General features: G+C 42.0%; 1 pseudogene; it reads left to right on the plus strand.

Moving 5' to 3' along the window:
• On the plus strand, positions 1 to 286 carry LOC117707425 (non-histone chromosomal protein HMG-17 pseudogene; annotated as a pseudogene).
• Positions 287 to 9,690: the final 9,404 nt, after the last annotated feature.

Genomic DNA, 9,690 nt, shown 5'->3' on the forward strand with positions numbered 1-9,690 from the left:
ATGCCCAGAAGGAGGGTTGAAGGGTATGCTAAAGGCCGTAAAGCCAAAGAGAAGAAGAGGCACAGCAACCTGCAAGGTTGTCAGCTAACCAGTCTTCTCCCAAGCCCATAAAAGGCCCTGCAAAGAAGGGAGAGAGGGTATCTATTGGGCAAAAGGGAAAGTTGATGTTGGCAAGGATTCAGGTAACCCTGCAAGCAACTGGGATGTCAAAACAGACCAGGCAAAGAAGGCCAAAGATGGCAAGGAAAGTGTGTACGTTTTCCATAGCCATGCTCCTGGGAACTGAACAGTTTGAAATACTATTTTTCATAAAGTTTTGCAAAATTTTCATTATTTTGCTTTACTTTTGTAACCTATCCTGTTCACCTGCAGAGCGCTTCATTGTTTTATGGAGGGAGGAACAGATGTTACTCACAAAATGTCACCAGAGCTGGCTCGGTGTAGAGAAAACACCTCTTCCTCCTAGTTTTTGGAGACTTCCCTCTTGGCTCCCAGAAAGGAGCCAACCCCTGAGGTTGACACACCTTGGCACACAATGCCTGGTTGGTATGAAAATTTTCCTAATTTTTCTGTCCTCTTCCACCTATACCATAAAATCTACTTAACTCCCATAAAACCAGAATCCAGCCCAGACCTGACTCCCTACAACTAGTTTTGCTCATGTGTCAGGCAGCCAGGGCTTTGCAGTGACATCCCAGAGATGATAACCCTCAAGAAAGCAGTGGTTCCTTTTCTAGAAGATTGGGGTTTTCAAATCATCCATTCTGCTGTTTTCACTTTTCTTCCTGAAAGTCCGAGTCGGCTTGTGAACGGTGAGTAAGCAGTGCAGCCAATGTGGACTGCAAACGACACACTCAGCTTTCCCTGTTAGAACATCAGACGAAGAGGTCATTCGATTGTATAGTGCCTTTTTATTTTGACAGTCCACACAAGAAGGGAGTTTTAAAGTTCTTGCATACCACTAGTGACTGCCCATATGCTGCCCAAAGCACCAAGATTGTATGTGAAAAGAATCTCCAGTGAAACCAGTTTGGCACACACACACACACACAAAAACACAAACAAAACCAGTGGAATCGCAAGTAAACGTTTTCTCTTTCCGTCTCAGTCTGTCATTGTCGCACAAACACACACACAAATCCCAGCAACCAACAGATAGAGTAAAAATGGAGGCTGCCTCAGGCAACCACACACCCCTACAGAAACAGATCCTGGCTCCTCTGCATGGCTGCCTTTTGAATGGTTCTGTCCTGCCCAGGCCTGATACCTGGCAGGCTCTCCTCTAATAGAGTTAGGCAAAACTCTTTCACCTCAAAGGAGTGGTGCCCGCAAGGCTTGGTGACTCTCACACACCGACTAAAGATCTGGAGATAAGTTCAGCTCAGTGAGTTTTCCCCAACTAGTCTGAACCACTAGGGTCTCCTGTTAAAGTTCACTATTAAACATCCTTCTGTACAGTGTGTTTCACTGTAATAGTTAGTAAATCCCTTGAATGAATTTATCTGACTTCTGTTTCCTCACATCTACCTAAGCTCCACAAGGATCTAGCTTCTTTTTCTCTTAACAGTTTTAAGTCAGTACTTGGCAGAGACGCACAGCACTCTCTGATTGAAAAGTTCCTGCAGGAGCGTGAAGCTGCCTGCCTGTGTAGTCACTGCTGGAGTAAGCCGGTCTTCTTTACCTTCTGTTTGATTCCCAGATAGGATCTCAGCCCTCAGCATCAGCCTAACAAGTTGTCATGCTCAACACCACATCACCTAGTTTTGCCTAGGGGGTAACTAGGAGCTAGCTCCTGTCTTTCAAGATAGGCTAGCAGTCGATGATCAGGACTGAAGTTGTGGAACTGACAACCTGTAGCAAACACTAGGAAGTTTAGGAGTTCCTAATGGGCTTTAAGTGTCTATTTTAGAGAAATAAAGTTTTATTCAGGGCAGAAGAGACAGCAGTGGGAGAGACAAAGAGGTGAGGCTGTCTAGTCTTTATTTGCCTTTTCAGATCCATTCTCCCTCTTTTCCACTCCGATCCATGGCTGTAGCTTGACTTTTATCACTGGTGATAACTGGGTTTCCAGTTTGACTTGGCCAATGAGAAGCTCTGACCCAATCCTGGAAAACTCGAGTGCAGAGAAGGCCTGACTGACAAGTTCTCCTGGTTACACCTCAGTTCAGTGACAACTTACCAATTCCTAGATCAAAGGCCACATTCTAATTCCAGGAAGCCCTCCCTAGCACAACCTCTTGTACTGGTTTGAGTCAGTCTTCTCTCGCTGCTTCTCTTCTGCTTGGATATGGACTCCTTCTGTGGCTGGCTCCATGATCCTCTACAGTCTTTCTTTGCAAGTTTCTCTATTGCATTAATATAAACCCTACTTTCGTTCAACTTACTTTAATTACCTCTTTGGGTTTCATCTCTTTCCTCTAAGGCTCCTGACTAACCTAACCTAACAATTTAAAAGGGAGCAGAGTGGATTGGCTTGGGGGCGGGGGGGGGGGGGGGATGGAGGGGGAAAAACCCAGGGACAGCTTTCTTGCTAGCTGGAAGACTGGGTCTGAGATTACTCATGAGTATGAGATGGAATGCAGATGAAGCATCCTAGAAGAAGGTGATGGGATTTGGTGATTATGGCAACAAGGTTAAGTACCAAGTCACATGACTTAGAATGACCTGGTCTTTAAAAAAAAAAAAAAACCGAGGGCATACAGAAAGAAAAGCACAACATAAAAGCATTGAATCCGAACTTAGAGCATTTCTGAAACATGAGAAAGGTGTGAGTGAGTGTGTGTGTGTGTGTGTGTGTGTGTGTGTGTGTGTGTGTGTGTATGCGCGCGCGCGCGCGCGCGAGCGAGAGTGTAGGCCAGAGATCAACATTAGTGTATTCCACCGTTGCTATCCACCCTTATTTTCTAAGACAAGATCCCTCACTGAACCTCTGCTTTGGCCAGTCAGCCCCAGGGATCTGTCTGTTTCTGCTTCCCCAGCACTACAATTATGCTCTGTGCCATTTTTGTGGAATGATGAGAAATAAACCAAGCGTGTTAGGCAAGTCCTTTATCAGCTGAGCCATCTCTCCACCCCCTGTGTGTTGTCGTTTTTAAAGGAGTTCTTAGATCCTGTAGGTACAGAGAAAAATGTGATTAAACAGAGAGCCCGATTATACAGACTGTGGGGTTTCAGTGTGAGCTAAATGCATAACAACCTTAGGTTCTTAGTCCTATGTTAAAGCTTTGACAGAGAAGGAGTAGGAACTTAAGGCAAAGAGATAGGAGTGAATCCCATACAGAATCTGCTAGCACAAACATCTGCTCTGTCCTGCTCTAAGGAAATGAGACTCCCCTGAATAAAAATTTACTAATAACTAAATATTTCCATTTATATTTTTCACTGGAAGGGTGACAGAAAGCAAGGCTGCTCTTGAAGAATGAAGGTAGATTTTTACACACCTGAAGGGGGCGACTTCTGTTGCAGTTTGCTTCCTGGTGCCATGATAAACAGCATTACAAAAAGCAACTTGGGTGAGGAAAGTGTTTATTTCGGCTTATACTTTCAGGTGCTTTCAGGACTATTGTCCATCACTGAAGGAAGTCAGGACAGGATCTCAAGGCAAGAACCTGGAGGCAGGAACCATGGAGAATGGCCTCTTTCTTCCCAGGTAACTCCAGTTAAGTTTTGCCACGTTAACAATGAAAACGCACTAGGACTAGGTCATCTTTAGTCTAGAACCTGGTATGCAGATATTGACCTAAGGAATTTATTTTCCCATTATCAAGTGTGATCAGAAGTAATGTCCATCTACTCCAGGGAGCATAGCATCCCAGCATGGTCTTGTATCAGAGCTATATCAGCTCTGTTTTCTATCATAATACCATTCACAGAGAAATAATTATTCTAGCATGTAGATTTTATAGATGGAAATTATCCTAGCATCTGCCGAGAAGTCACACCGGTTCGTGGCATTGGTCACATGATACTAAGTGTACTTGTTGAGCTAGAAGAAACAGCACCCTAAATGCCTTAATAAAACATATGTGCACTAAAGATAGAAGATGAGTTCTGAGAGAAATTAGGGGTCTGCTAGACGAGCCATACTTATAGGCATGCTGGTCAAAACGTGTTAATATATCTTCTCTAAAGATGTTGCACCCAAAATCTCCTCCCTCCCTCTCTCTCTCTCTCTCTCTCTCTCTCTCTCTCTCTCTCTCACACACACACACACACACACACACACACCACCCATGTCTCTTTAGATTTTGGAGGCAACCTATGCTGTCGTAAAACACATTCCTCAAGTCCTTTAAACACACTCTAGGTCACTTCCGGCCCGGAACACTGGTTCCTTCCAGTCTGGGCCAGAGCACTGAGCAGATCTTGGGTGGCAGCTCTGCCCCCAACCTCCAAGAACCCAGAGGAAGCGGGGATCCCAGGTGCTCTAACTCGGGCAGTATCTTAGAATAGAAACAGAAGGAAAAATAGCCAATTTGTTCTATGAAGCTACAATTACGCTCATACCTAAGCCTCACAAAGACCCAACAAAGAAGGAGAACTACAGACCAATCTCTCTTATGAATATCAATGCAAAAATACTCAATAAAATTCTCGAAAACCGAATCCAACAACACATCAAAGCAATCATCCATCATGATCAAGTAGGCTTTATCCCAGGAATGCAGGGATGGTTCAATATTCAGAAATCCATCAATGTAATCCACTACATAAATAAACTCAAAGAAAAAAACCACATGATCATCTCACTAGATGCTGAGAAAGCATTTGACAAAATACAACATCCCTTCATGTTAAAAGTCTTGGAAAGATTAGGAATTCAAGGTCCATACCTAAACATAGTAAAAGCAATATGCAGCAAGCCAGTAGCCAACATCAAACTAAATGGAGAGAAACTTGAAGCAATCCCACTAAGATCAGGGACCAGACAAGGCTGCCCACTCTCACCCTACCTATTCAATATAGTACTGGAAGTCCTAGCTAGAGCAATTAGACAACAAAAGGAAGTCAAAGGGATACAAATAGGAAAGGAAGAAGTCAAAATTTCACTATTTGCAGATGATATGATAGTATACTTAAGCGACCCTAAAACTTCCACCAGAGAACTCCTAAACCTGATAAACAACTTCAGTAAAGTGGCTGGATATAAAATCAACTCAAACAAATCAGTAGCCTTCCTATACTCAAAAGATAAACAGGTTGAGAAAGAAATTAGGGAAATGACACCCTTCACAATAGCCACAAACAATATAAAATATCTTGGAGTGAATCTAACTAAGCAAGTGAAAGATCTGTATGACAAGAACTTCAAGTCTCTGAAGAAAGAAATCGAAGAAGATCTCAGAAGATGAAAAATCTCCCATGCTCCTGGATTGGCAGGATTAATATAGTAAAAATGGCCATCTTGCCAAAAGCAATCTATAGATTCAATGCAATCCCCATCAAAATTCCAAATCAATTCTTCATAGAGATAGAAAGAGCAATTTGCAAATTTATTTGGAACAACAAAAAACCCAGGATAGTGAGAACTATTCTCAACAACAAAAGAACTTCTGGGGGAATCACCATCCCTGACCTCAAACTATACTACAGGGCAATAGTAATAAAAACTGCATGGTATTGGTACAGAGACAGGCATGAAGATCAATGGAATAGAATTGAAGATCCAGAAATGAGCCCACATACCTATGGTCACTTGATCTTTGACAAAGGAGCTAAAACCATCCAGTGGAAAACAGACAGCATTTTCAGCAAATGGTGTTGGTTCATCTGGAGGTCAACATGTAAAAGGATGCAAATCGATCCATTCATATCTCCTTGTACAAAGCTCAAATCCAAGTGGATAAAAGACCTTCACTTAAAACCAGATACACTGAAACTAATAGAAGAGAAGGTGGGAAAGACCCTTGAATACCTAGGCACAGGGGAAAAGTTCCTGAACAGAACACCAATGGCTTATGCGCTAAGATCAAGAATTGACAAATGGGACCTCATCAAATTGCAAAGCTTCTGTAAGGCAAAGGACATTGTCAATAAGACAAATCGGCAACCAACAGATTGGGAAAAGATCCTAACCAATCCTCCATCGGATAGAGGGCTAATATCCAAGATATACAAAGAACTCAAGAAATTATACTCCAGACAACCATATAACCCTATTAAAAAATGGAGTACAGAGCTAAACAAAGAATTCTCAACAGAGGAAACTCGAATGGCTGAGAAACACCTTAAGAAATGCTCCACATCCTTAGTCATCAGGGAAATGCAAATCAAAACAACCCTGAGATACCACCTCACACCAATCAGAATGGATAAGATCAAAAACTCAGGTGATAGTAGATGCTGGCGAGGATGGGGAGAAAGAGAAACACTCCTCCATTGTTGGTGGGATTGCAAGCTGGTACAACCACTCTGGAAATCAGTCTGGCGGTTCCTCAGAAAGCTGGACATAGCATTAGCTGAGGATCCAGCTATAGCACTCCTGGGCATATATCCAGAAGATGCTCCAACATGTAATAAAGACATATGCTCCACTATGTTCATAGCAGCCTTATTTATAATAGCCAGAAGCTGGAAAGAACCAAGATGTCCCTCAACAGAGGAATGGATACAAAAAATGTGATACATCTACACAATGGAGTACTACTCAGCTATTAAAAATAATGAATTCGAGAAATTTTTAGGTAAATGGATGGATCTAGAAATTATCATCTTGAGTGAGTTAACCCAATCCCAAAAGAACACACAGGGTATTTACTCACTGTTAAGTGGATGTTAGCCCCAAAGCTAGATTAGCGAAGACTCAACCAGCAGACCACATGAATTTCATGAAGAAGGAAGACCAAGAGGGGATGCCTCAGTTCTACTTAGAATGAGAAACAAAAATGCTCAAGGGAGCAAATATGGAAACAAAACATGGGACAGAAATTGAAGGAGGGGCCATCAGGAGAAGACTCCACCTCGGTATTCATCCCATGTACAGCCACCTAAGCTAAACACTGTTGTGGATGGCTGGAAGTGCATAATCTGAGGAACATGATATAGCTGTCTCCTTAGAGGTCAGCCAAAGACTAACACACTCAGAGGACGATGCTCACAGTTAACCACTGATATGATCAGGGGTTTCCCAATAGAGAACTTAGAGAGAGGACTAAAGGAGCAGAAAGGGTTTGCGACCCCAGGAGGAAAGCAACAATACCAAAAACCAGAGCCCCCCAGGGTCTAAACCATCAGCCAGGGAACACATGGGGAGGGACCCAAGACTCCAGAGGTATATGTAGGGGAGGATGGCCTTGTCGGGCATAGGTGGAAGAGGAGTTTCTTGGTCCCATAAAAAAATAAACACAGAGTGGGGGGGGAATGTGAGGGTGGGGAGGGGATAGTGGGGGGGGGGGTAGGTGTGGTCACTGCCTCATAGAAACATGAGGAGGGGGATGGGATGGGAGGTTTCTGGGTGGTGGGAGGAAGTGGGGTTAAGGGATAAAATCTGAAATGTAAATATTACAACCAATTTTAAAAAGGGGGGAAAAAGAAAAGTTGTTAGAACCAACATCTTTAGAAAAAATGTCAGCCCCCTGGGGGGGGGGAATTTTTTTTTCTTGATACTAAAACTTGTTCTGAGTATTGTATATTGCAGAATACACAGCCTTGGTGTATCTACTCATCAAGCATACTGAGCAGACCTGCCCAAACTTCCGATGTCCTGGAATTCCATCTGGATTCAGTGAAGACACAGCATCAGAGGCTTATCAACTTACTCTTCCCCCCACCCCTCTTCTAATATCTCAACGCCCGTAATCAGCTTGAAGAAGTTAAAGAAGAGTCAGCGCCCCTATTCCCTGAGCTTGGGGACTAATGTGGTTAATAATGGTCTGTCTTTCTAGGGAAAAGTAGTGGTTTTATTGGAACAGGGAGGATTAGCTAGGACTTATTGCATAGCCATAACCTATTGGTAGAAATCTGTATAATTATTATCAAGATGAAGTTATAATTTCTTAAATGGTACAAAATTTACTTTGATTTCAAATTTAAGATTTTCATTGGTATGAGCTCCTTATTAATATAAAAGTGAGATGAATATTGATACTCTCATGGGCAATGTGCCTGTATAACACATTTAGGAATACAAGGCCTAGACCAAGTCCTTCCTTAACTTTTTTAACTGATTTGGGACGGTTAACCTATGAGTTAAGGGACTATAGCAAATTTATGGCTTTGAGTTTAATGTTAGGAGGTTTCCCATATTTTATTTAGAAATAGCTGAGAGGAGTGTACAGACAACAGTCCAGGTGACCTTACATGGATAGTTGATTTTCAAAACGTCAGAAGTCCATAGAATTGACGCTACAAAAATTTATATATTAATGTCCATTCTGATTAGAGACCTGTCTGCTCCTGACAGCTTCCTATTGTGGATTCCAAGAAGAAATTGAGCATCCTTGGAGTTATGCCAGTTGTGTGGTGACAGCCACTAGGCAAGAATTGCCTCTTTCCATCTACAGACTAACTACTGTCCTGAAGAGGACACACATGCAGAATAGTCGACTGATTATATCTGCCTAGACAGAGTAATCAGCCCTTAATAATCCTGCATCACTAAGGTCTGTCAGATGATTCTGGGCCAGAAGTCTGAAGATTTGATTCTCGAACGTTCGGTAGTATAGGGACTTCTCAGGTGTTCAGTGGTCTCTATAAATTGGCTAAGTTTTAGAAGCTACATTTAGTGCTTCCCATAACTTCAGTTAACTCAGTCATTTCGGATTTCTGACAGGGTTGAAGACCCATAGTCTCATAGCCAATCCTGGCTATTTACTTTGAGAGAAAAGATCTGAGTAGATAAGTTTTCAGCTGACATCCATTCTAAAGCAAAAAGAAAAAGAAAAAAAAAAGAAAAAAGAAAAAGAAAAAGAAAAAAAAGAAAAGAAAACAGAGGTTCTGGTTAGTCAACAAAATGATGGACTGGGTATTAGGACTATCTTGTACCTCACTGGTACAATTAGGAAGAAGTATGCTCTAACTGTATTTTGAGAGAAAAGTTTTACTTTAACAGGAAGAGTGATATGTAGGAAGAGCTAAGTGGGAAGGAGTATTGAGAGGAAGAGCTGGAGTAAGGAGAGAAGATGAAGGAGAGGAGAAGCTAGGTGATGAGAGAGAGAAAGAGAGAGGGGGCATGGAGGCAGATGTTCACAGGTCTCCACCAGTCAAAGATAGTTTTTATATCTAGGTTGGGTATTGGGTTATGCTTCTGATTGAGCATTACCAAACTTATAAATCCTTTGATTAACATTTAAAAAAACTGTATAAAAGCAAAAAGGAAAGGGGGGCATGGGACAGGGGTTTTCTAGGGAGGGGAAATGGGGAAAGTGGATGGCATCTTAAATGTAAATAAAATAAAATAAGAAAAAAAACCAAACAAAAAAAATAAATAAACACACTCTCAGCTTTACTGTGCACATGAGATTGATACAAGTGTTACCAGGAAACTCTTTTCCCCCCAAATTGCACTGTATTTAAATATGTCTAAAACAAACTGCCTGGTTTATTTCTTAAATTTAAGTTTTTGTTATATAAACAAACTCTAGATGTTTGAAGCAACACAGCTACTGTCACATTGAACTGGGTTTCCTCCTTGCCTCCTGTGGGTCCATGCTCTACTGCCTACGACGTTTACAGAGACTGTCCACAGGAAAC

Source organism: Arvicanthis niloticus, chromosome 4 (assembly GCF_011762505.2).
Source record: "Arvicanthis niloticus isolate mArvNil1 chromosome 4, mArvNil1.pat.X, whole genome shotgun sequence".
In the NCBI taxonomy this organism is placed as follows: Eukaryota; Metazoa; Chordata; class Mammalia; order Rodentia; family Muridae; genus Arvicanthis; species Arvicanthis niloticus.